The 25,286-nt window shown below is 38.7% G+C and overlaps 1 protein-coding gene across 2 annotated transcripts in view; it reads right to left on the bottom strand.

The window, feature by feature from the left end:
- ube2f (ubiquitin-conjugating enzyme E2F (putative)) overlaps positions 1–25,286 on the bottom strand; it is a 72,468-nt gene that overhangs the window by 2,164 nt on the left and 45,018 nt on the right. The window lies entirely within an intron of this gene.

Raw genomic sequence — 25,286 nt, 5'->3', positions numbered from 1 at the left:
TTTCCGATTTCCGATTACAAGTGAACGCAGCATAACCGTTGGTGCCGATCTGGGCCGACAGACCAAACGCTGTCAGCAGCGTCACCAACATGGTGCCACAGACAAACAGATGTGAATACTTTACAAAAAAGGCAAGTAGAAGTGCTTTCATTAGAGGGTCATATGATGGTCATTGTTTTAACAAAATATTTAATAGATATTAACTTAATAGGCAATTAAATAGATGGAAATCCTACAGAGTACAACTTTAAGTAATTTCCATATGTGTGTATTAGCATTCACTTATTATAGAGCACTTCCCAAAAAAATCTAACCTAAGAAAAGTGTCCAAATTGTTTTGATGACATCTTAAAGTACCGTGGGATCATGGGAGTTGTTGTCTTCAACCACCATTGCCGATGGAAATCTATCTGACGTGACTTGTGAAATAATGTTCACAGATGAGTCAATGTATTAAAGTTGTATTCATGTTCCTTTTAGTAGCATTTATGTGTGTTATGTCTAATGAAATTGCTGCAAATAATGTTAGCTAACGTAACGTTGACCTGCTAACTTACCATTAGATGAGATGATTACCCATACAGCTGCTGTAGTTAACGTTATGTAGAGAATTCAATCATGGGGTAGCCCAGCACTGTTATTCATGGTCAAAACAAACTTAAAATAACTTGTTGAACGAATACTGACGTCCAAATCGAGTCCTGCCCATCTCGACTTGAATTCATCAAGTATTTTCTTGTTTTTTGGATTCTTCGTTCACCATGGACACACAAAAAGTTTTCTTCAAGAACTTAAGGTTACATGGGGTGAGTAATTAAATACAAATGATCGTATTGTATTCATTTAACCAAATATAATGACTTCTAGCCATTTACCCATAAATAACTTGCTTGTCTGAGACACTTTAAATAAGTCTATCCATACAAAAGTATAAAGCCTTATGCCCTTTGTAGCTGATTTAAATGAGAATTTTGGTTAAGAAAACAGTAGAACCACATTATGTCTTATTTAGGATGTCTGACGTTGAAGTTGTTATCCTTGACCAAAAGCCTTCTGGTCCACCCCTTCCCATGTTTTGCTCTCTTGCTTCTTTCCATCCCCTGCCCACATCTATTCCTGCATCCTATGTTCCCCCACCTGTCACTTTCTTAAACAATGACTGGTCGACTGGTTACATCTTGCCTGATGGAGCTCTGTGTGACCTCTGCTCTCCTTCCTCTCCTGGCAGCCCTCCAGTTTCCTTGGCTCTGTCCATCATTTCAAGCCTTTAGGTGTCTCTTCCACTTTATGAGGACATTATTGATTTGACTGTGTTTGCTAGTGTCTTTTTAATGCATCAGGAAAAATGCATTACACTACACACAATACCCTGGGGTTGGTCAAAGGCTGTAGGCAGTAAATGCGAGCTTCAGCCACTTTCAGCTCTCCAAATGTATGTACTTTATTCTTTCTGTACAAGAAAGTTTAGCAAAACTGCACAGGAACTTAATACATTGTAAGTTAATTGCTAAAAAAATCCATATAGATTCTGAATGTGGGGTGGAACTGCTCCTATCAGAAGGTCAAGCACACTATGTCCATTCATATGACTAATGAGAAACCAAAAAGTTTTACATGTTATACCTTTTTCCACACAGCATCATCAAGTCATTCCAGACAACATGACGGGCTGTATGGCATCACAAAGTAGCTAATTCCTTCCCACATCAATTGAGGATTAATTTAACTAGAGATTTACTTTCAGATTCAAGCAGTATATTAGTGACTAAATCAATCGTATGCTGCATGTACTCTAGAGAGAGGTTCATCATATTTAGTTTAGTTTAGTGGTCCGTACCCTCCTTCCTCAGCCAAACACCCCTTCTTAGCACCCCTCTCTTGTCCCATTTTTGACTTGTTAACCCTATCACCCATCCATCAAAGCAGGGTTCTGGGCCATTTAATGGCATGTCCGGCTGTCCAACATGAAATTTCACATACAAGTGTCCCATACTGACATCAGCGCATTGATTTACGCCACAGCTCCAGAGGTCAGCTAGTCATGCACGTACTACTGGGGCTTCTGTGTAAGAGTGAGAGGCAGAGAACGTGAGAAAGACCACGAGTCAGAGGGAAGAGAAGGAGGGAGAGAGGGAGAGAGACAGGGAAAAGAGGCATGGTGTGTGTGTGTGTGTGTGTGTGTGTGTGTGTGTGTGTGTGTGTGTGTGTGTGTGTGTGTGTGTGTGTGTGTGTGTGTGTGTGTGTGTGTGTGTGTGCGTGTGACAGGAAGACGACAGACAGGAATGCTGAAAAGCTCCCAGTGATAAAAACTTTAACAGTGATGACAGCAATCTGAGTATGTGTTCACAGCAGGATGATGGATTGGCCTTATTGCTGCTGAGGGATCACTGTCTCTAGGCCCTATTTTAATAACACAAGTGCAGAAAAACAGTGCAAGCAAAGCAGTGGGTACGGGGTGCTCAGACTGTGTGGGTATCTCCGTGTGCTAATGCTTGGGCACGGTACGAATTGACAGTGTGAGTGCGCCCTTAAAGTGTAGTTCCAGCGTCAACTCTTTTGGCAATTACAAGACAGACGATCAAGACAGTTTTTTTCCTGTATAAACTATTAACGGAGATATCCCGGAGAGCCGCTAACAATCGCTAACAGCTGGGACGTGGCTAACACTGATTAGCTTGGGCCAGTATGGTGAAGGCATTAAAATTACTTTTTTTAACCACTAATATTGCTCAAAATAACACCAAACCTCTGCAGTAGCATGATAAGTATCCCTACACATAAAACGAAGTCCTTCACTTGAGTATTTTATTTACATGCTACTTTATACTTCTACTCCACTACAAATCAGGGGAAATATTCTACTTTTTACTCCACTACATTGATCTGATTACTTCAGTAACTAGTTACTTTACCAGGCTTACAAGCACATGTGAAACATTAGTTTATTCATCAAAAACTGTACTGACAAAAATGAATGTAAAGTAAATGCAGAGTATTTTTTACAGTTTAGTGGGAAAGTGGTGTTGAAGTTAGCATTATATTTGTACTCTTTTCACACCGATATGGCTGCAGAGTAAACACAGGCTTCACAGTGACGGAAACAAAAAGTTCTCTGTCCATTTTCTGGTGAACTAACGGTTTTCTGTCAACCTTTTTTTTTTTTAGAGTAGAAAGAGACATTGATGTGGTGATTTAACCACAGATTTAACCAGACAGAAACGACTGAGAACAACATCAGAGCGGAGCTTGGCGAGCAGTTGCCGAGAGGATTCAGAAACCCACGAAGAAGAGCGTATGGAGTGTTGTGGCCGCGCCTACAGGGAGCGTGCGGAGTGTTGTGGCTGCGCGCCTACAGGGAGCAAATGGAGCAAGTCTCCCAGCGTGCCGGTAGTTGATGCGCTGAGATCAGAGAGGATAGCAGTCAACATCGGCCACCACGGCCATGAATTACTGTTTTACATAGGCCTCTACTCAAAGGGGGGGACTTAATGTATCGATATTTGCGGCCAAAACATCGATTTATATCGCTGAATCGATAAAATCTTACAGCCCTACCAATATAGGTCATTTCATATCTCAGTAACCGTATATCACAATGTAGCACGTTTTCTAGTAATTGAATAAATAAATAAAGTCTATAAGAAATAACCACATGATAAAGTCTATTTTTGTATTGTGCTGTGTGAATTAAATAATTGCCCCATCCCTATTTTCTACCCTCCTACCCTTGCTAAGACACCCATCTTTAAACTGTATTCTTTTTTATTTACTGTAGTAAAGTTTTTTGACTGCCCCTTGCATGGTAATCAGGCCAGGGCCGTAAAGTGGGGGGCCAAGGTCCCTTCCCAACTTTCTGCCCCCCTATTTCAGTTACCTTGGTTGGATCACATCAATTTTCGAACTTGGCCATCATTTTGATCTTAACTACACTGTAACATGTCGTGGCCGTGTCTTACATGGTTGCAACGCTATCTATGAGACAAAATTGGTCCGCATACAGAGATATAAACACCTAGCAAAACACACAAAACTGTTTCTGTACTAGTTTCCAATACAGTAGGTGTCTCCAGAATCTTGCTACAAGGACACACACAAGCTCACAAGGTGAAAACAATACAAGGGTCACTATCGTGGATAGTAAATATTGTTTTGACCATATTTATGCAATATTCCGCCAGTCCTAATATAGGGTGTTAACATGCTGCCGTGCTAAATAGCACTAAACACAAAGTTCAGTTGAGTATGATGGGAACTCCATTAGTTTTACAGGGATTTATTCATAAACTGAATGGTATGGGATTTTGAACTGATTATGGTAGTCGATGGAAATTAGAAGCATCATAACAGTAATTTTACCAGAGGGTGCATGAATGTCGAATTTAATGGAAATTCATCAAATAGTTATTGAGATATTTCACTAAAAGAGTCAATACTTACTAGAGGAAAGGTCAGAGGATCACTATAGTCACTTGAATTCTACCGGGCACTATGAATGTTTGTGTTTGTAGTAAAGTGGCAATGTCAATCCATCGACAGACAGACAGACAGACAGACAGACAGAAAGACAGAAAGACAGACAGAAAGACAGACAGAGCCATCCCTAGAACCACGCTGCTAAAATGCACACACAAAAAAGCTATTACGCATTTTTGAACTTCCAATGTACATTTTGTTCGTCCTGATGGCTATCATGCATCCACATAAAGTACGTAATTGAAGATACAATGTAATATTTCCATTTTAGCAATGCAATACCCATTCTGCATGCATCACAGACAAAAACCTATATCTCAAGACTGAGCACCATCATGATAATCAACGCAATGTTCAATAAAGAGTCTAAAGATGTGAAGGGATACAAACCAGTTCTTATACTACCATATACTATATGTTGTATACCAGAAACTGATTTTGTGCCTATTGGTGGTTACCCCCCCCCCCCCCCCCCCAACGACCTATATGGAAAAAGGGGAAAAACATGGTCCGCCTCAATCGAATACCACTTTCTGTCTATCTGCCTGTCTCAAGTTGTGCTATGTAAAATGGAAACCATGTGTAAATATGGAATATAGGTCTGACTGTCACTTATCATCCATCTTTCTGTCTTTCTCATATATTTTGTCCACCCAGCTGTCTCTTGCAAGCTTCTGTAAATGTTTGTGGGAAAATCCATCAATAAACTCAACTAGACTTAAACATTGACATAGACACACAGCATGCCACAGTATGCCATTGTCGTGAAAATGAGGGAGTAGAAAGTTTGCAGGGTGCACAGACACCAGAGGGAGTAAAGATAAACAAATATACATTTGATGGATGAGTGTAACAACCATAGATATTAAAACAATAGATGCAAATTACATCATAACTCATGAAATAACTGTCCACCATCTTACCTGGGTATTATTTACAATGGTCACCTATGGGCAGAAACAATATTATCAGCTGTGCAGCACTTATGCTTTACCAAAAGGACCAAAGAGACCAGGGAGGCTGGAAGCACATCCACACATCAGTATAGAGAGTATACATATATAGGTTAACTTAAACTACAAAAACTTAGTGAATTATGCTAGGTAGCTAACTTAAGTGTTAGCTAACATTACCTAGTAATAGCTGAGTTCTGAGTCAAAGTTATTGCTGATTCTTAGCTCTCAACAGCATTGATATGTTAGCTAAACAGAAAACATGCTTTGTAGTGTTCAGGTTTTAATAAAGTTATTAATATTAGTTTAACGTGACCGTGCAGCCGCTGATTTGTCAGTGTAAACATACAAAATGTTAACGACGGGAAGGGCTCGTCTTCACTCCTAAATCCCATTTTACAATATCTCAAGACAAATCCAGCCAGCAACGTTATAATCTACAGAGAAAGTTAAGTCTAGGAAAATCAACATAACAGTAAAGTTCTCACACACACTTAACGTTGACTTAACATGTTCACCATATCGAGCTAGCATGACCTAAAAATGGCCGCCTTGAATCCTACAGTCATCATATAGTAACATCACTTGTTGTGAGCTCACCACATGCCTTTGCACGGCTTTCAGGTCAGTAAAGCAAAGAAAAAACAATCCATGTTTTCATCAGGTAAAGTAATCCAGTTGAAAAAAGGCTGTCAGCAGTTCAGGTCAAAATCCCTGTGATTTCTCCAGTCCATCAGAAGTTCTGCTGAAGGCATTCAGTTCTGCTGAAGGCATTAACAACAACTTCATCAACAAAAACACCTCCTCATTTACAGTTTCAAGTTTCTTCTCTCATCTCTCAATATCCATGGTAACAACCCTATGCCACCAAAAAAAAAAAAAGCAACGGAAAGCCCCTGGATGTATAAGGTTAACAGATTGCAAAGGGAAATATGAAAAGAGAGAGAGAGAGAGAGAGAGAGAGAGAGAGAGAGAGAGAGAGAGAGAGAGAGAGAGAGAGAGAGAGAGAGAGAGAGGAGAGAGAGAGAGAGAGGGAGAGGGAGAGAGATGTGAACAGGAAGAAAAACTGGAATAGAGATGAGAGTGATGACAAGAGATGACAAGGGATGCAAAGGTGTGGTGTGGAGGCCAGGAGGGAGACTCAACAGTCCCAAGTGTTTTCACACTTGGGCTGACTCAGGATTTTTTTTTTGAGGTCTTAGTGAATTTAGTAAAAATGTCAAAGACCTGTCATGGCTGGCTGTGGTCTAGAAAAATTTCTACCTCAAAATGGTGTGGGTTTCATGTAACTCTGATGAGGTCTGCTGGGGTCTTCAGCAGATGCCAACGTTTTCCACTCCAAACTCTGATTTTCTTTTAAATCCATTCAGCAATAACAATAAAGAAACTAAAGTGAGTGCTCCGGGAATTCATAGTATAATTACCCAGACTAAATAGGAACTGTGCTGGATGATAGGATTAGACTTAATGAAAAAAATTACTACTATATATATATATATATATATATATATATATATATATATATATACTATAATGTGGGATTGTAAAAATGCTCAGCCCTGTCTTAACTGTTACTCAAACTAAACTCTATAAGACTCTTATTTAAATAACTGATCTCCATGTGGTGTTAACCTTAGCTCTAAAAATATTGGAAAAAGATCCCAGACAGTTTAATACTGAACAATTACTAAGAGATTAAGGGTGCTTTCACTGAGGCACTGTTGCCTCTGTTGCGTCCCAAAGAACGATTGTCCCCCCTTCTCATGTATGTGTGACTCCCAACATCACCTGCTGTTCCATTCCTTTACTGAGCGCATTTTTTCCTGTTTTATTCCAGCAGTCCTTTGTTTACTCTGTGTATAGACTGATAACACTTGCACTTTTTGCCAAAATGCAATAGAAACCATTAACTCGTCTCTTTCAGCTGCGACCAATGAAAAAATGAGTTGCACTTGGCAGAGACCCAACAATTTTGTTTGCACTCTGGAGCCCTGAGTTACTCTGAAGATGTATAGATAATATTGCAGGAATTGCTGAAATATTCTAAGATTCCACAGTGACTTTTGGCAATGAGGGTCTTATTTATATTCGGTCTATATTGACTGCAAAAATACAAACCTATATATACAATCCCCCAAAGCAATTTCAGTTAAAAAGCAACTGGACTTGGTTGTTTGTCTAGGAAGACGTTTCACCTCTCTTCCAAGAGGCTTCATCAGTTCATGAACGCATCTGACCAGGCTGGGAATGGTCCAACTATCTGGTGTGGAGATCCAGGTATTTAACCTTTCACAAGTTTCATCACCTATATTGATAATGACAATCAAATACTAAATCAAATTTCTCAGAAAATCTGATGTGAAATATTTGAATGAATGTAACTTGAAGAATGTGATTTTGTTATCCACTACCCTTGACATTACCACTCGGTTCAATAAAACCTTCCACTCACAAGTTTCTCCAACATTTAAGCTTCATTACCACCAAATACAACATATGGTTCAGGACAGGGTCGTCTATGGATACTAATTGTAGAAAATAATTTACAAAGGTCGACTTGGAATCCAAATGTTGGTTCAAATAGTGGTTTTCAACAGCATTGTGCAGGATTTTTTTCATTGATTAATTTTTATTGCTCAATTCCTGCGTGCCTACACCCAATAGTTCTGCTCATAAGAGTACCCCAGTACAGTAAAATCAATATATGGCTTTCATCTGATTACTTTGTATTTGTGTGCATGCTGTTATGTTCATTTTGCAATTAAGTTCTTAATTAAATGACAAAATACTCAGTACTTTCATTTTGTAAAGTGTTTCAATCGCCCTCCGCCTGTGGAATGTATTTTACTTGTCTATTCAAGTGGCAGGTTTACTGACAGCAAGACAAGAAAAATAATTTCAAATTAATCACTACAGAAAATAATAGCCGACAAGTTAAATCTTTAACAGCCCATTCAACATCACCTGCGTCAGCAGCTCACTTCACAACACAACAGTTAAGAAGACAGTTAAGTTGCTATCACACTAACAAAACTGAGACAGACAGCAGCAGAGAAAAGAGCTGCTCTGATGACCTATCGTTATTGTCATTAGCTGCCTCGCTGCCACGTTACACTGACAGAACAGATACAATCCAAAATGAGGTGTTACATTTCCCTGTACTCTTTAAATGTTGTATACTGATCAATTCTGGACACTAAGATGCATATAATATTGAGTGGTCTCGAACATTTTCCATGCCTTAGCCCTGCGTCATTATCATTATCTCACTGCTTGTAACAAACTATGTACAGGGCTGGATGTACTAGGTTGGCACACATTTGGAGACATGTTTCATTACCTCTTACAAAACATATCTGAGGCTACAAACTGTTAGAAGTGAAAAACAAGAAAATAAACTATACAGGTAACCAGCGAACACAGTTTTTTCTATTTTTAATCAAGATCTCGCGTGACTTGCTGATGATGTTGCTTCTTCCTTTGGTACTATACTGTAGTATGTACAGTATAGCCACCTTGCTGTAGTGCTGGGCCGTATGACCAAAAATGAATAGCACTGTTTTTTAAGGTTGTTGTAGGAAAGTGGGAGACTGCTTCCAGCTTGCTCTGGTGTAAAACTTTGAGAAGCAGTTTGGCTTAAATATTTTCTCCCCAGCATACCTCGAACCCATCACTCTCGACTGCCAGTAGCAGGAGACCATGTCCTTTGCGTAAGTAGATTGTTATTGTGTTCGTAATGTCGTTCCACAGCTTGCTTTGCCTGTCATATGCAAATGCCTCCAAGAGATGTCTGACCCTTTGGCTTCACCGTTTCTCTGGAGCTACTAGTTAACAGCTTCATATCCGAAGACCACAATAATCTCACTCTCCAGTATTCCAACATGCTTTCTGCTGAGGGGACAGAGTAAGTTGCTAGTGTTAGCATCCCGGGAACAACAATGGCTTCAATTTTTTAAAACCAAAAACGTCAGATACTAGCCAGAATAGCAGACAGCTCCACTCTTAGGCACAAGTTATTCTGGTGTGTCTCCGGTCTCTCTTACTTCATCATACATTTGTATTATATACAATTATTTGTGTTATAAATTGTTGTGCCTTGCTGTGCCCTTTTAAAGAGAGTTATTTGTGGGTTAATGACAGTAGTGTTAAAAGTTACACACAGTTAATAAGGGTTCCCCCTCAATACCCGGTGCTCTTTGTGGCCGTGCACCGGTGTGGTGGTATGTGACAATTTCATATCATACGGCAAATTAATACTGGGTAACACGGTGTAAAGCAACAATTTATTCTGGAGTTCTTCCACACATGTGCTTGAACTTCCTATTCTAATTAATCATCACAAAGTGAAAGCAAAATGTCTCTCTGCTTAGTTTTTTGTTTTCTGATATCGTTTTGAAGCTGCTACCATTTTTCACACATTATTTTGATAATAGGGAGAAGCCTTATTAGCACTACTAGATAGCTCCAGTGGATTTCAAACTGTGAAAGTGGTATGTACATTTCACAGCTTAGTATACGTCAGCAGTCTCATGAAGACTGAAACAATTAATATTTCAGAATTCATAATTACACAGGTACACAGCTAATGCTGAACTACAGACTCTTTCTATTATTCTATTCCACTTTAGTGCCATTCATCCTGCATGCACACACAAAAACCCACTGACAACCAACAATGGTACAACATTCACCAACAGCTAACAATACACACGCACACCCACACCCACACGCACACTCACACGCACACGCAAACACACACGCATATTAAATTGCCAATGAGGATGCTTCCTTTCAGCCACTTGAACCAACAAATGTATTCAAAGAGCAGCCACAGGAGAGGTTCCACTTCAAAAGCTTCAACACACACAAAGACACACATCCACATCTACAAATAACAAGTGTGCTGAGACACACACCCACGGCCTCACCCACTAGCTGCTGAAGTTGATTGCAGCAGGCTGTGACTCAGTGGGAGTGGGTCATGGATGGATGATTTTATGTTTTCAGTTGTTGTGACTCCAGAGAGCCACAACAGCAGCAAAGTAGCCAGCAAACGTAACGTAAAAATAATTGTAATTGCTTTGGAAAACCTGCCCTGATTCCATTTTGTAAACTGAAAATGAAGTAGTATTTTTTCGATCTTCAATAAAAAGATATCGGTTCAGTATTTCGGGGTATAACGCAAAATCAAGTCATCTCATCTTCATCTCATCTTATCTTTAACCACTTATCCGGGGTCGGGTTGCGGGGGCAAAAGCTCTAGCAGGGGACCCCAACCTTCCCTTTCCCGGGCCATATTAACCAGCTCTAACTGGGGGATACCGAGGCGTTCCCAGGCCAGTGTGGAGATATAATCTCCCCACCTGGTCCTGGGTCTTCCCCGAGGCCTCCTCCCAGATGGACGTGCCTGGAACACCTCCCTAGGGAGGCGCCCAGGGGGCATCCTTACTAGATGCCTGAGCCACCTAGTAAAAATCAAAATCAAGTCATTCAATTCAATTTGAACAATTTTGCTTTTTGTGTGAAATTGCTTTTCTTGTCATGACTGAGACTATTTTATAATTCAAATTAATCCTACCCTGTCAAATGCTCCAGCCAATCAGCCTGTTTCTACAGGAATTACATCCCATTAAGTTAATTAAGGTAGAATTTATTGAGAGCTTTGATTTACTGAAAATACTCTTCATACATAGTCTTCATACATCCTACTGTACCAGTAGTTCTGAAGATCAAGATTGTTAAGCACCACTTGCAGTGTTTTGGACTGTGTACTATTGCCCATTTCATGCCGTACTTTTGACATTAACTTAATTATGTTTTCTTGCTGAAGAATGTAGATACAGTATGGTGTGTTTATGTAACATCCAGTGTTTTGTTGATGGTGTCAAATCAGAAGCAGGACTTTCTAGGTTCTGTAACGTCTGATGTAATAATTGGTCATTCATTTACCATTATACCCACAGAGTTACCCCATAGAGAATCTCTGGAAACCCGTTGGCAACAAAGTAATGTCTAAGAAATCCACTACAGTTACTGAACTGTGAAAGAGACTGAAAGAAAAATGGACCAAGATCAAACCAGAGCAGTGTGAGAAACTAGTGATGTCCTGTGGGCTCAGATGTGCTGAAGTCATTCAAAACAACAGCCTCTACACTTCTATTAATTTTTGAATCCTATAGCCCTGAGAAAACATTGTTAAAATCTTCTCTTTTGACACTGTGGTTACTGTTCTCTAATTTTGCTCACTGATTTTTTTTTTCTTCACAAAATAAAGGTTTTTGTTGAAGTGCCTTGGTTATTTAAAAAAAAAAAGAAGTGGTATAGCCACAGTGGATATGTCCAGATCGTCTTTATTTTGTTTAACAGAAAATTCATCATCTCATTTGACGTAGCCTATTAAAAGAATGAGTGAAGGTGTTTGATGCATGTACAATCAACATCGCTGTGCATATGTACCAACCACAACAAGAAATGGAAGTCTTGATCCTTTAATACGCTGTATTGATGAACATGCTACAGCATTTCCACCGGGCTTCTCTGTGCTTTATGATTACCTTGTTTAAGACTGCTTGTTGTCCAGTATGTTGAGTGCCATTTGAAGAGTTATAAACATATTAAAATGATAGGGATAATATTGTGAATAGCAATTATTTGGGCCAGGATATTCGTGACATTACATTTTCATATACAGTACCTGCATAGGAATTATCGCCATGCAGGTGCAGTCAATAAATGTAGTTGTCTACACCATTATATTATGGGGAGTGCTGCGCCCCCCAAACGGCACCCCCTGCCCCCTTGAACGTAAAGTTAATTTTATCTAATTGTATTTTCTCAATAGCGTCAGATCACAACATTTAAGGATCATTTTCCTATAGAACAGCTCTATAATTTGTACTTGGTTAACAAATTAAACAGCTTTATGTTATGTATCTTATTTACACAGCAGCATGTAAATTCTGTCTCTACATTGTTGCTGAACTGAAATTCTTTCTTTAGTTTGTTGTGCTTGAAAATATAAAGTTCGGACTGTTTCTATTGGGGAACATTATTTCGACCTTTTGGACAATTATTTAAAAGACATTTTCTGAACCGAGTGTAGCTCATTGTGTAATACACTGATTACATGCATTGTGGCTCTGATTATTGCTTGTATAATTGTGATCCTTCTGTCTGGAGGTTTTTAACGCCTTTTAACACTGATTAATTTATCCATGTGGGGATTGACCTTTCAATACAAACCTAACCATTAAATTGTCTGAGAACATTCAGGCAATTCGCTACAGTGCGTTGGAAACACATGAAAACCATGATTCCTTTGATTTTTTATTTTAATTTCTATTGACTTACCTAAATAATCATAGCCTCTGCCAAAAACCAGCAATCATTTCTTACCCTCTCACAACGCACACGTGCACGCACGCACACACACACACACACACACACACACACACACACACATACTGGTTTCCATAATTCGTGGGGACCAATTTTGCAATCATCACTTGTGGGGACTACCCTTTCTGGAGGTTCTACAAGTGTGAAAAAAATCAGGTAAAGTAGCCATTAGTTAGTGAGCCTAAACACGCCTTAAAATCTTAGAAAAGTCGAAGTAAGGGTATAGACCTGTCCCTGGTGTGCTTTATGGGGACTTCCGGAAAAACTAGTTAACCTGTTTACAGGGGACCACATTAACATAAATTTGCATACTTCACACAGATTAATATGTTACTAGTGGGGACATATTTATATTGAAATAATTTTATATTTCAATGGCATATAGGCTCTCCAGAACGTGGTTAAGACAGCAGGGAAGATTGGGACACAACTACTGGACATTTCCACCATCTACCACCATTTCCACTACCAGAATTGACCACAGATTCCATATATGCAGCTTTAATGTCCCAGTGATCACTGGAAGTGAAGTTTTTGCTCTACCCTGATAAATTTAGTTAGTGTTTGGTCTCGCTAGCCTGAAATAACTGCCAAGTTACATGATCTGCACAACTGACCATACTTTTTGAACATACTTTTTTATTGACACAAGGTCAAAGAGCGATAGGTTACATTGCATAAATTATAATTCTGCAATGACAGTAAAACTATGTGTAAAAAAAAAAACATTCACACGCAAGTTCTGCGTGTGTCCTCAAGGCTTGAGCTTTTAAGAGACTATCTGCCAGACTGAACAATTGGCTTCATGAAATTCCATTTTAAAAGGAGAAATCCAATGTTAAATGGACTTGGGGGTATTGAAACACGTACTCATTATCATGTTTAATACACCCCAAGTCCATTTAACACCAGATTTCTCCTTAAAGTTTTACAGAACAGAACAAATAATACAGGGCAACTCCCACAAAGCTGGAACTGGGTGGATGTTATCAGTCACAGACAGAAGAAAAGACTAAGAAAAAACTAAACATCTCCACAACCATTTTCTTTGTGTTCGCCATACTATTTGGGGTGCATTTTCCTTTTTAAGGCTGTAATCCTGTTGTAGACATAAAATTTTAAGTTCTGCCAGTTTCTGTTACTGAGAGCTTCAGGTTCAGCTCTCAAACATTTCTCACAGTCTCTCTTTGATGGTACCGTACAAGATCGGATGAACTGATTCATTTGCCTCTCTACTGCCCTAACCTCCGCCACCTGCCATGGTGTTCTTTTCTGTGGAGCTCTACCTGTAAGGAGACAAAAATAAAGTTTTAAGTAACAGTATAAGGGAGAAGCTAAAGTTCCAAGTCCTGCATCAGTACAGTACAAGTGAAATTATGAGGCTAATCATAGCTGATATAGGCATCTGTCCTCAGTGATTTGTTCAGTGTTCAGCTCTCAGTTTATCCGTTTACAGCTGACATAAACCTACATCCGAGGCACCAGTTGTGATCATATGACATTCTAGGACAGATGGAAGACCCTCAAAAGTGCTTTAGTTTTTGAGATACTGTACCTTATCTGAAAGACTTCATCATTCCCTACTGTCCTGTCAGTGCAATTTGCTCCCAGAATGCAGGTCTGTTAGTGACTCCCAGTATCTCTAAAAAAAGACTGGGAGGTAGAACCTTTAGTCACTGGGCTCCTTTACTTTAGAACCAGCTCTCTCCATGGATCAGAGAGGCAGACACTATCTACATAAAAGACCTGATTGACAATACAGTAACCTCACAATGAGCTCATTTGCTTTATTTAATGGCCAAAGCCAGACTTACAGAGGCTAAAAGTAAACATCAAGTGATGAAGGTTAATGTACCTGTTGAGGAGTGTCGTGTGAACATGAAGCTTCTTCCATCAGTTTCTGACATGACAGCAGGATGGGAGCTCATTGCAGGATGATTATCCATGGCACACAATGTCATCTGCAATGATTTGTGAGGAAAAAAACAACATGAATATGAAGATCTCTAGTTCAATGTAATGTCAACACTGCATAATATTCAAGTAGATACATACATGTTCTTAAGAATCTCTAAACTTAAACACGTGCCAAAACACCAGACTTCAGAGGAAAACAAATCTCAAAATTTTACTGTAATACTTCAGACTAATGAGTCAACCTGTGTTTGCTGTCACACATTTTCAATACAACAAGCTTAATGGGGACATTTAACACACCAAGTTTTCATCCTTTGTGGGGACAAAGCATCTCTGGATCGTATTTAACACTAATAGTAACATAAAAAGTGCATTGTGGGGACATCGTAAATGTGCCAGAATACAGTAAGAATTGGGCCAAGGGAAACTATCCAGACAGGTTCACATCCATCTTAAAAGTTCCTTTATCTTTGGACTCGTTGAGGCATTGGACTCAACTGTTAGAAGACCTGATTGACAATACAGTAACCTCACAATGAGCTCATTTGCTTTATTTAATGGCCAAAGCCAGACTTACAGAGGCTGTAAAAGTAAACATCAAGTGATGAAGGTTAATGTACCTGTTGAGGAGTGTCGTGTGAACATGAAGCTTCTTCCATCAGTTTCTCAGACATGACACCAGGATGGGAGCTCTTTGCAGGATGATTATCCATGGCACACACTGTCATCTGCAATGATATGTAAGGAAAACACAATTTAAGGATGGCTATCCATGGCACACAATGTCATCTGCAATGATTTGTAAGGAAAAAACAATGTAAATATGAAGATCTCTCGGTCAATGTAATGTCAACACTGCATAATCAAGTAGAAAAATACATGTTCTTAAAGATCTATAAACTTAAACATGTGCCAAAACACCAGACTTCAGAGGAAAACAAATCTCAAAATTGTACTGTAATACTTCAGACTAATGAGTCAACCTGTGTTTGCTTTCACACATCTTCAATACAACAAGCTTAATGGGGACATTTAACATAAAGGTTGTCATCCTTTGTGGGGACAAAGCATCTCTGGATCGTATTTAACACTAATAGTAACATAAAAAGTGCATTGTGGGGACATCGTAAATGTGCCAGAATACAGTAAGAATTGGACCAAGGGAAACTATCCAGACAGGTTCACATCCATCTTAAAAGTTCCTTTATCTTTGGACTCGTTGAGGCATTGGACTTAAATGTTAGAAGACCTGATTGACAATACAGTAACCTCACAATGAGCTCATTTGCTTTATTTAATGGCCAAAGCCAGACTTACAGAGGCTGTAAAAGTAAACATCAAGTGATGAAGGTTAATGTACCTGTTGAGGTGTGTTGTGTGAACATGAAGCTTCTTCCATCAGTTTCTCAGACATGACAGCAGGATGGGAGCTCTTTGCAGGATGATTATCCATGGCACACACTGTCATCTGCAATGATTTGTAAGGAAAAAACAATTTAAGGACGTGTATCCATGGCACACAATGTCATCTGCAATGATTTGTAAGGAAAAAACAATGTAAATATGAAGATTTCTCGGTCAATGTATGTCAACACTGCATAATCAAGTAGAAAAATACATGTTCTTGTAGATATATGAACTTAAACATGTGCCAAAACACCAGACTTCAGAGGAAAACAAATCTCAAAATTTTACTGTAATACTTCAGACTAATGAGTCAACCTGTGTTTGCTTTCACACATTTTCAATACAACAAGCTTAACGGGGACATTTAACACACCAAGTTTTCATCCTTTGTGGGGACAAAGCATCTCTGGATCGTATTTAACACTAATAGTAACATAAAAAGTGCATTGTGGGGACATCGTAAATGTGCCAGAATACAGTAAGAATTGGGCCAAGGGAAACTATCCAGACAGGTTCACATCCATCTTAAAAGTTCCTTTATCTTTGGACTCGTTGAGGCATTGGACTTAAATGTTAGAAGACCTGATTGACAATACAGTAACCTCACAATGAGCTCATTTGCTTTATTTAATATCTAAAACCAGACTTACAGAGGCTGTAAAAGTAAACAACAAGTGATGAAGGTGAATGTACCTGTTGAGGAGTGTCGTGTGAACATGAAGCTGCTTTCATTAGTTTCACAGACATGACACCAGGATGGGAGCTCTTTGCAGGATGATTATCCATGGAACACACTGTCATCTGCAATGATATGTAAGGAAAACACAATTTAAGGATGGGTATCCATGGCACACAATGTCATCTGCAATGATTTGTAAGGAAAAAACAATGTAAATATGAAGATTTCTCGGTCAATGTATGTCAACACTGCATAATCAAGTAGAAAAATACATGTTCTTAAAGATCTATAAACTTAAACACGTGCCAAAACACCAGACTTCAGAGGAAAACAGATCTCAAAATTGTACTGTAATACTTCAGACTAATGAGTCATCCTGTGTTTGCTGTCACACATCTTCAATACAACAAGCTTAATGGGGACATTTAACACACCAAGTTTTCATCCTTTGTGGGGACAAAGCATCTCTGGATCGTATTTAACACTAATAGTAACATAAAAAGTGCATTGTGGGGACATCGTAAATGTGCCAGAATACAGTAAGAATTGGACCAAGGGAAACTATCCAGACAGGTTCACATCCATCTTAAAAGTTCCTTTATCTTTGGACTCATTGAGGCATTGGACTCAACTGTTAGAAGACCTGATTGACAATACAGTAACCTCACAATGAGCTCATTTGCTTTATTTAATGGCCAAAGCCAGACTTACAGAGGCTGTAAAAGTAAACATCAAGTGATGAAGGTTAATGTACCTGTTGAGGAGTGTCGTGTGAACATGAAGCTTCTTCCATCAGTTTCTCAGACATGACAGCAGGATGGGAGCTCATTGCAGGATGATTATCCATGGCACACACTGTCATCTGCAATGATTTGTAAGGAAAAAAAATTTAAGGATGGGTATCCATGGCACACAATGTCATCTGCAATGATTTGTAAGGAAAAAACAATGTAAATATGAAGATTTCTCGGTCAATGTATGTCAACACTGCATAATAATCAAGTAGAAAAATACATGTTCTTAAAGATCTATAAACTTAAACACGTGCCAAAACACCAGACTTCAGAGGAAAACAGATCTCAAAATTGTACTGTAATACTTCAGACTAATGAGTCATCCTGTGTTTGCTGTCACACATCTTCAATACAACAAGCTTAATGGGGACATTTAACACACCAAGTTTTCATCCTTTGTGGGGACAAAGCATCTCTGGATCATATTTAACACTAATAGTAACATAAAAAGTGCATTGTGGGGACATCGTAAATGTGCCAGAATACAGTAAGAATTGGGCCAAGGGAAACTATCCAGACAGGTTCACATCCATCTTAAAAGTTCCTTTATCTTTGGACTCATTGAGGCATTGGACTCAACTGTTAGAAGACCTGATTGACAATACAGTAACCTCACAAGGAGCTCATTTGCTTTATTTAATGGCCAAAGCCGGACTTACAGAGGCTGTAAAAGTAAACATCAAGTGATGAAGGTTAATGTACCTGTTGAGGAGTGTCGTGTGAACATGAAGCTTCTTCCATCAGTTTCACAGACATGACAGCAGGATGGGAGCTCTTTGCAGGATGATTATCCATGGCACACACTGTCATCTGCAATGATTTGTAAGGAAAAAAAATTTTAAGGATGGGTATCCATGGCACACAATGTCATCTGCAATGATTTGTAAGGAAAAAACAATGTAAATATGAAGATCTCTCGGTCAATGTAATGTCAACACTGCATAATCAAGTAGAAAAATACATGTTCTTTAAGTTCTATAAACTTAAACACGTGCCAAAACACCAGACTTCAGAGGAAAACAAATCTCAAAATTGTACTGTAATACTTCAGACTAATGAGTCAACCTGTGTTTGCTTTCACACATCTTCAATACAACAAGCTTAATGGGGACATTTAACATAAAGGTTGTCATCCTTTGTGGGGACAAAGCATCTCTGGATCGTATTTAACACTAATAGTAACATAAAAAGTGCATTGTGGGGACATCGTAAATGTGCCAGAATACAGTAAGAATTGGGCCAAGGGAAACTATCCAGACAGGTTCACATCCATCTTAAAAGTTCCTTTATCTTTGGACTCGTTGAGGCATTGGACTCAACTGTTAGAAGACCTGATTGACAATACAGTAACCTCACAATGAGCTCATTTGCTTTATTTAATGGCCAAAAACCAGACTTACAGAGGCTGTAAAAGTAAACATCAAGTGATGATGGTTAATGTACCTGTTGAGGAGTGTCGTGTGAACATGAAGCTTCTTCCATCAGTTTCTCAGACATGACAGCAGGATGGGAGCTCATTGCAGGATGAGTATCCATGGCACACACTGTCATCTGCAATGATTTGTAAGGAAAACACAATTTAAGGACGTGTATCCATGGCACACAATGTCATCTGCAATGATTTGTAAGGAAAAAACAATGTAAATATGAAGATTTCTCGGTCAATGTATGTCAACACTGCATAATCAAGTAGAAAAATACATGTTCTTAAAGATCTATAAACTTAAACACGTGCCAAAACACCAGACTTCAGAGGAAAACAGATCTCAAAATTATACTGTTATACTTCAGACTAATGAGTCAACCTGTGTTTGCTGTCACACATCTTCAATACAACAAGCTTAATGGGGATGAGTGAGTCTGAGTCTAATATTCTGTCCAAAATTCAGATACCTTCACACACAATGTTAATCTGAGACATTCTCAAACTCAACACATTTAAATAGTAGTCATCAGACATACTTGCATTCTCCATGGGTAGTCATCGCCTCCGTAGTCATACGTTATTTCTTCACCGTCCTTTATGTCTTTTAGAGCAAAAAGACATAAGTGTGGTTTTCTCTCCACCTCAATTTTTTTCATACGACAATTTGGATGTCTGTGTTCATCATTCACTAGGCGGCAAAATGAACCATCTTCTAGCGATGCATCAATACTTGGACAAGAGAAAGAGGAAAATAAAAACAATCTTACTTAAAAAGTAATAACATTTCTTTTCATTTTGCCATATTTAAACATTCAATGTATTTCCTTTAGCTCGCAGTGTCACAATATTAAATGGTAGATACTGATTGTGCAATCTTATATCAAATTCAACAATTCATACAAAGTATATAAAAGAATATACCAGAGATGAGGTGCAATTTTAAATCTTACCACCATGCTTTCCCTCTCCACTTGAAGAGAAAGAAAAATGCAGCAAATGACGGGTGGAAAACTCTTCTTCTCCTGTCAGCTTCAGCACCATCTATCAAATCACCCCTGTATTCAACCACAAAGTCTCCTTTGCAGAATGAACCCACTGCAAACAAACCACGTCCTGCCAGAAAAATATAGGACATTTAGATCAAAACAGGAAACCAAATCATATACTACAATCTTTGTTCCTCTCTCCTCTATGGACAAATACGAGACATCAAACAGTTGTAAAGATGGCGGAGCTCAAACCACTTCTTGGTTCAAGCAAGGACCAAAGAGAGTGCAGGGCTTTCCACAAGTGCCAGCTGCCTGACATGTAGCTGACTACACAATTAAGTCCAGCCGGCTACTTCAATGATTTGCACTGCTTGTACTGCTTACCACAAATTACTCTAATCACCTGCGACTTCGTTGCTCACAAGTGAGAGAAACTCATCCGTCGCCCCCCCCCCCCATGCTCAGTGGAGTCAGTGTGGAGGTGACAGAAGCAGAGCTCACCAGATGCTTCTATAAAAATGGTACATCCTTACTTACTCAAGCTATCCACTGCAAAATTTCCTCAGTTTAATTAGTGTGTAATAAAAGTAGAGACACCAAAAGAAAGCCTAACTGCATCGCATCATTTAGCCCAAAATTATGTCCTACCAGTAATCCAATCTTCTCTTCAAGCATTCAATTAGCACCACCTGCGACATGTGAGAGTGTTTTTTCATTCATACACAAGACATCATCTTACCTTTCACTGCATTGATGAATTTCACCTCCAGTTTTTGTGTTTTGTCGGTCTTTAAACCAACATATTGGCAGGCATCTTCGAGAGGACTGAGCCTGGGCGGCATGTCAAACTGAAGAGAAATTAATAAAAAAGGACATACATAAACTTTTAAACTGAGCTATTCCAACTCAATTTCTGTTAAGTCAAGCCTAAACTGAAGATATAAAATGGTGACTTTTGTTAATTACTTGTGCTGTCAAACGATTAAAACTTTCCGTTCAAAATCGTGTCTTTGCCATCCATTTTTGTTTTTTGTTTGCTTTTCTTTTCACACTCAAACGGGTGTCGAGGCTGCCATAGACATATATACATAGACGCCTCATTGAGCGTTGGACCGTACGTCGACGTCGCCGCCATATTGGAGGAGGCAGATTTGCCCCGTGAACTAATACAAGTCAATGGAGGGAACTTTATAAAGCTGCTTCTACAAAGTGCTGTAAGTTAATGTCTCTCATTAGCACATTCACACACGTACGGATATATTCAGGGAACAGAGAGGAACAAAAAACAACGTCTGTAACGTTCTCTGAAGATTATAAACGTGAACTACTCCTCATGTGTTCAGTATACAGGTCCGCACCAAACCATTTTATAATGTTTTTATGAGTGTTTACAGCTGCTAATGTATGTAACGCTGTTACTATGATGATACATGACAGTTAAATATTGAATCTGTGTCTATCATAACCATATCCTGACATGTAAATGGCATATGTGTAAATAAAAAACACCAACGTCGTTTTTATAAATACAGTATTTTTTGATGATCCACGTACTAATAATAACAATCATGGTGACAAAAACTTAAAGTCTGCAAATCAAGATAAGAAACTGCATCAGCAGTGAGCTTTTTTCAGAACACTATAACATATGATAATGTATACAATAACATTTCATGGTTTTAAAAAAGTAAAGTTGCAGCAGTCTACTATTATAAATATGCACTATATAGTTTTCATCATTATTATTATTATTATTATTATTATCAGCAGCAGCAGCAGAAGCTGCAGTAGTAACGTTAGTCCTAGTAGTACTATTTTCTGTAATGCCGCAATTTCCCGTCGGGCATCAATAAAGTATTTCTGATTCTGATTCATATATTACGAAGTCAGTTTTTCATATTTAAACTTAAACGTAATGAAACAAGTTGACAGTGTGGCAGACAGATGTCACATTTACATGTCAGGATGTGGGTATTATAGACACAGATTCAATATTTAACTATCATGTATCATCATAGTAAAAGCGTTACATACATTAGCAGCTGTAAACACTCATAAAAACATTATAAAATGGTTTGGTGCGGACCTGTATACTGAACACATGAGGAGTAGTTCACGTTTATAATCTTCAGAGAACGTTACAGACGTTGTTTTTTGTTCCTCTCTGTTCCCTGAATATATCCGTAAGTGTAAGTGAATGTGCTAATGAGAGACATTAACTTACAGCACTTTGTAGAAGCAGCTTTATAAAGTTCCCTCCTTTGACTTGTATTAGTTGATGGGGCGAATCTGCCTCCTCCAGTATGGCGGCGACGTCGACGTATCGCAGCAGCGGGCCAACCCACTCAATGAGGCGTCTATGTATATATGTCTATGGAGGCTGCTACCTGGCTGCTCCCAAACAGCGTGGCTATTGTTTTGTTTCCGGTCTAGCTAGATCCGGTGGGTGTTGTAGTTCTCTAACGTCACTAGATGTTGAAATGGCATGTGACAAAAACTACACAGCGTTAATCTCGCGATAAAAAAGATGACGGAGTTAAAGTGGGTTTGCCTTAACGCCATTATTAACACGTTTAATTGACAGCACTATTAATTAGTGAAATAAATAAGAACAAACTTAAGATGAAATACACAACTCTTCTCAAGCACTGGTCCCTGCACTTAACATATAGCTTGGTTATTTGATATTAAGATGATTTACATGAAAAATGAACGCACAGTTAAAGTTAATCATTACACATAAACAATGGGCCTTGCTAATTAGCTTGCTAAAAAAAACATGCTAAAGTTAGTTAGTTGCTAATTAATGCTATCTTTAGCTTTACTTGGCTAAAAGCATTCAAACTTAAAAGACTATAGTTCGAATAAATACACAAATATAATAGCTACGTTTCAGTAAAATGTTTAATACTTACTAAACACGCCAGGTACCAATGATTTCCACTCGTCTTGTAGTGTATGGAGAGTGAGTCGTCAAGCTCAGGTTGAATGTAGAGACTACTTCCTCTTCGATTTCACAATAAAAGTCCACCAGCGGAAGTTAGGATTTAAGGCAAGTTAAAGGCAAAAGTAAAGTCTAAACAGTATATGTATGTATATATATCATTTTAGACAAAGGGGTGAGAGCTAGCAAGCTATGCTTCTGCTCACTCCTTTTCAAATATGTCATGTATTTCTTTTTCTGTGTTTTTATACTCAAAGTCTCATTTCTATATTATGTTGTGCAAAGAAATTGTTTAGTAGCAATCAGAAAGCCTTGTACTATATCCATATTTGGGATAAATTAATTTAAAAAAACAGTACAGTAAAAGTAGTTTGTTTAATCAATTTATAGTTGTTCATTTAAGAGACCTATTTTATTTTGTCTTTTGTATATACCATTGTTCTTAAATAAATTGAAAAAATTGCAGAACGTGCAATATTTTTTTTCTGATTACTCGATTAATCACCAGAATGATCGTTCGTTTACTCAATTACTAAAATAATTGATAGCTGCAGCCCTAGATATTTTTGCAATTTATTTTTCCTTACTTATGCTGTAAAAAGTTAATGTAAGGTGTAAACCATTTCCCCTTTTCCTCAAATAACATTCCTTTCTCAGTCAACTGAGTGCAAGTAGTAACAATAACTTGTAACTTGTATATTCACCTCACAATATGACTTCCAGCATATCTGCAATATTGTAAACAGTCTTACTGGAATTAATGTCATCATTATAACATTTAGTAAATACTGCACCCTCAGAATTAAACATATACTTATAGGCTGTTTAGCTTTGTCCTCATTGGCGTCCTCTGAGCAGCTGGAAAGGGGATTCTCTAGTTGTGGCATGGGGTGTAGCTCAGTAGCTGTGAAGCATTTCAGTCACCACAGGTTGCGAGGGAGCCTGTTCTGTTTGAATTATATATTTTAACATTGTCACAGTGTTCCACACACCTGTTTGCCTGAGGGTGATATACAGTACAGACCAAAAGTTTGGACACACCTTCTCATTCAAAGAGTTTTATTTTCATGACTATGAAAACTGTAGATTCACACCGAAGGCATCAAAACTATGAATTAACACATGTGGAATTATATACTCAACAAAAAAGTGTGAAACAACTGAAAATATGTCTTATATTCTAGGTTCTTCAAATCAAATCAAATTTTATTTGTATAGCCACACAAATCACAAATCACAGTTTGCCTCAGGGGGCTTTACAATCTGTACAGAGACGACACCCTTTGTCCTTCGACCCTCGATTTAAGTGAGGAAAAACTTGCCCCAAAAAATAGCCCTTTTAACAGGGATAAAAAAAATGCGGAAGAAACCTCAGGAAGAGCCACAGAGGAGGGATCCTCTCCCAGGACGGACAGACGTGCAATAGATGTCGCATGTACAGAGCAGATCAACGAGATCACAATGTATACAATCATAATGGATGGTTGACAGGAATTAAAGTACATAAAGAGGTATTACAGCAATAATGATGAAATGCTCATGGAAATGTGACTACCAGTGACAACAGCAGCAGTGATTAACGGTAAGGATAGTATGTAGCAGTGCTACATTAAGTCTACTCTTAAAGGTAGAGAGAGTGTCCGCCTCCCGGACCAAAACAGGAAAGTGGTTCCACAGAAGAGGGGCTTAATAACTGAAGGCTCTGGCTCCCATTCTGCTTTTGGAGACTTAAGGAACTACAAGTAATCCTGCATTCTGGGAGCGTAGTGCTCTAGTTGGGTTATAGTATGAGCTCCTGGAGATATGATGGTGCCTGATCATTAACAACTTTGTAAGTGAGGAGAAGGTTTTTAAACTCATAACTGTAACTCTATTCTAGATTTTACAGGGAGCCAGTGCAGAGAGGCCAATACAGGAGTCATATGATCTCTTTTCTTAGTTCCTGTCAGTACACGTGCTGCAGCATTCTGGACCAGCTGGAGACCCTTTAGAGACTTGTTAGGGCAGCCTGATAATAGAGAGTTACAATAGTCTAGTCTGGAAGTAACAAATGCATGGACTAGCTTTTCTGCATCTTTTTGAGACAGGACGGGCCTTTTATCTGAATTTAACAGCAGAAAATTACAGGTCATGGATGGATGCCGTCTCTCCTCATGAGACCAGGTTTTCCCCAGAAAGTCCGCCAATTATCAACAAAGCCCACATCGTTTGCTGGACACCACCTTGACAGCCAGCGGTTGAATGATGACATGCGGCTGAACATGTCATCACTGGTTAGGTTTGGCAGGGGCCCAGAGAAAAGAGTC

This window comes from Echiichthys vipera, assembly GCF_963691815.1.
Source record: "Echiichthys vipera genome assembly, chromosome: 10".
Lineage (NCBI taxonomy): Eukaryota > Metazoa > Chordata > Actinopteri > Perciformes > Trachinidae > Echiichthys > Echiichthys vipera.
This window is presented reverse-complemented; position numbering and strand designations above follow the sequence as displayed.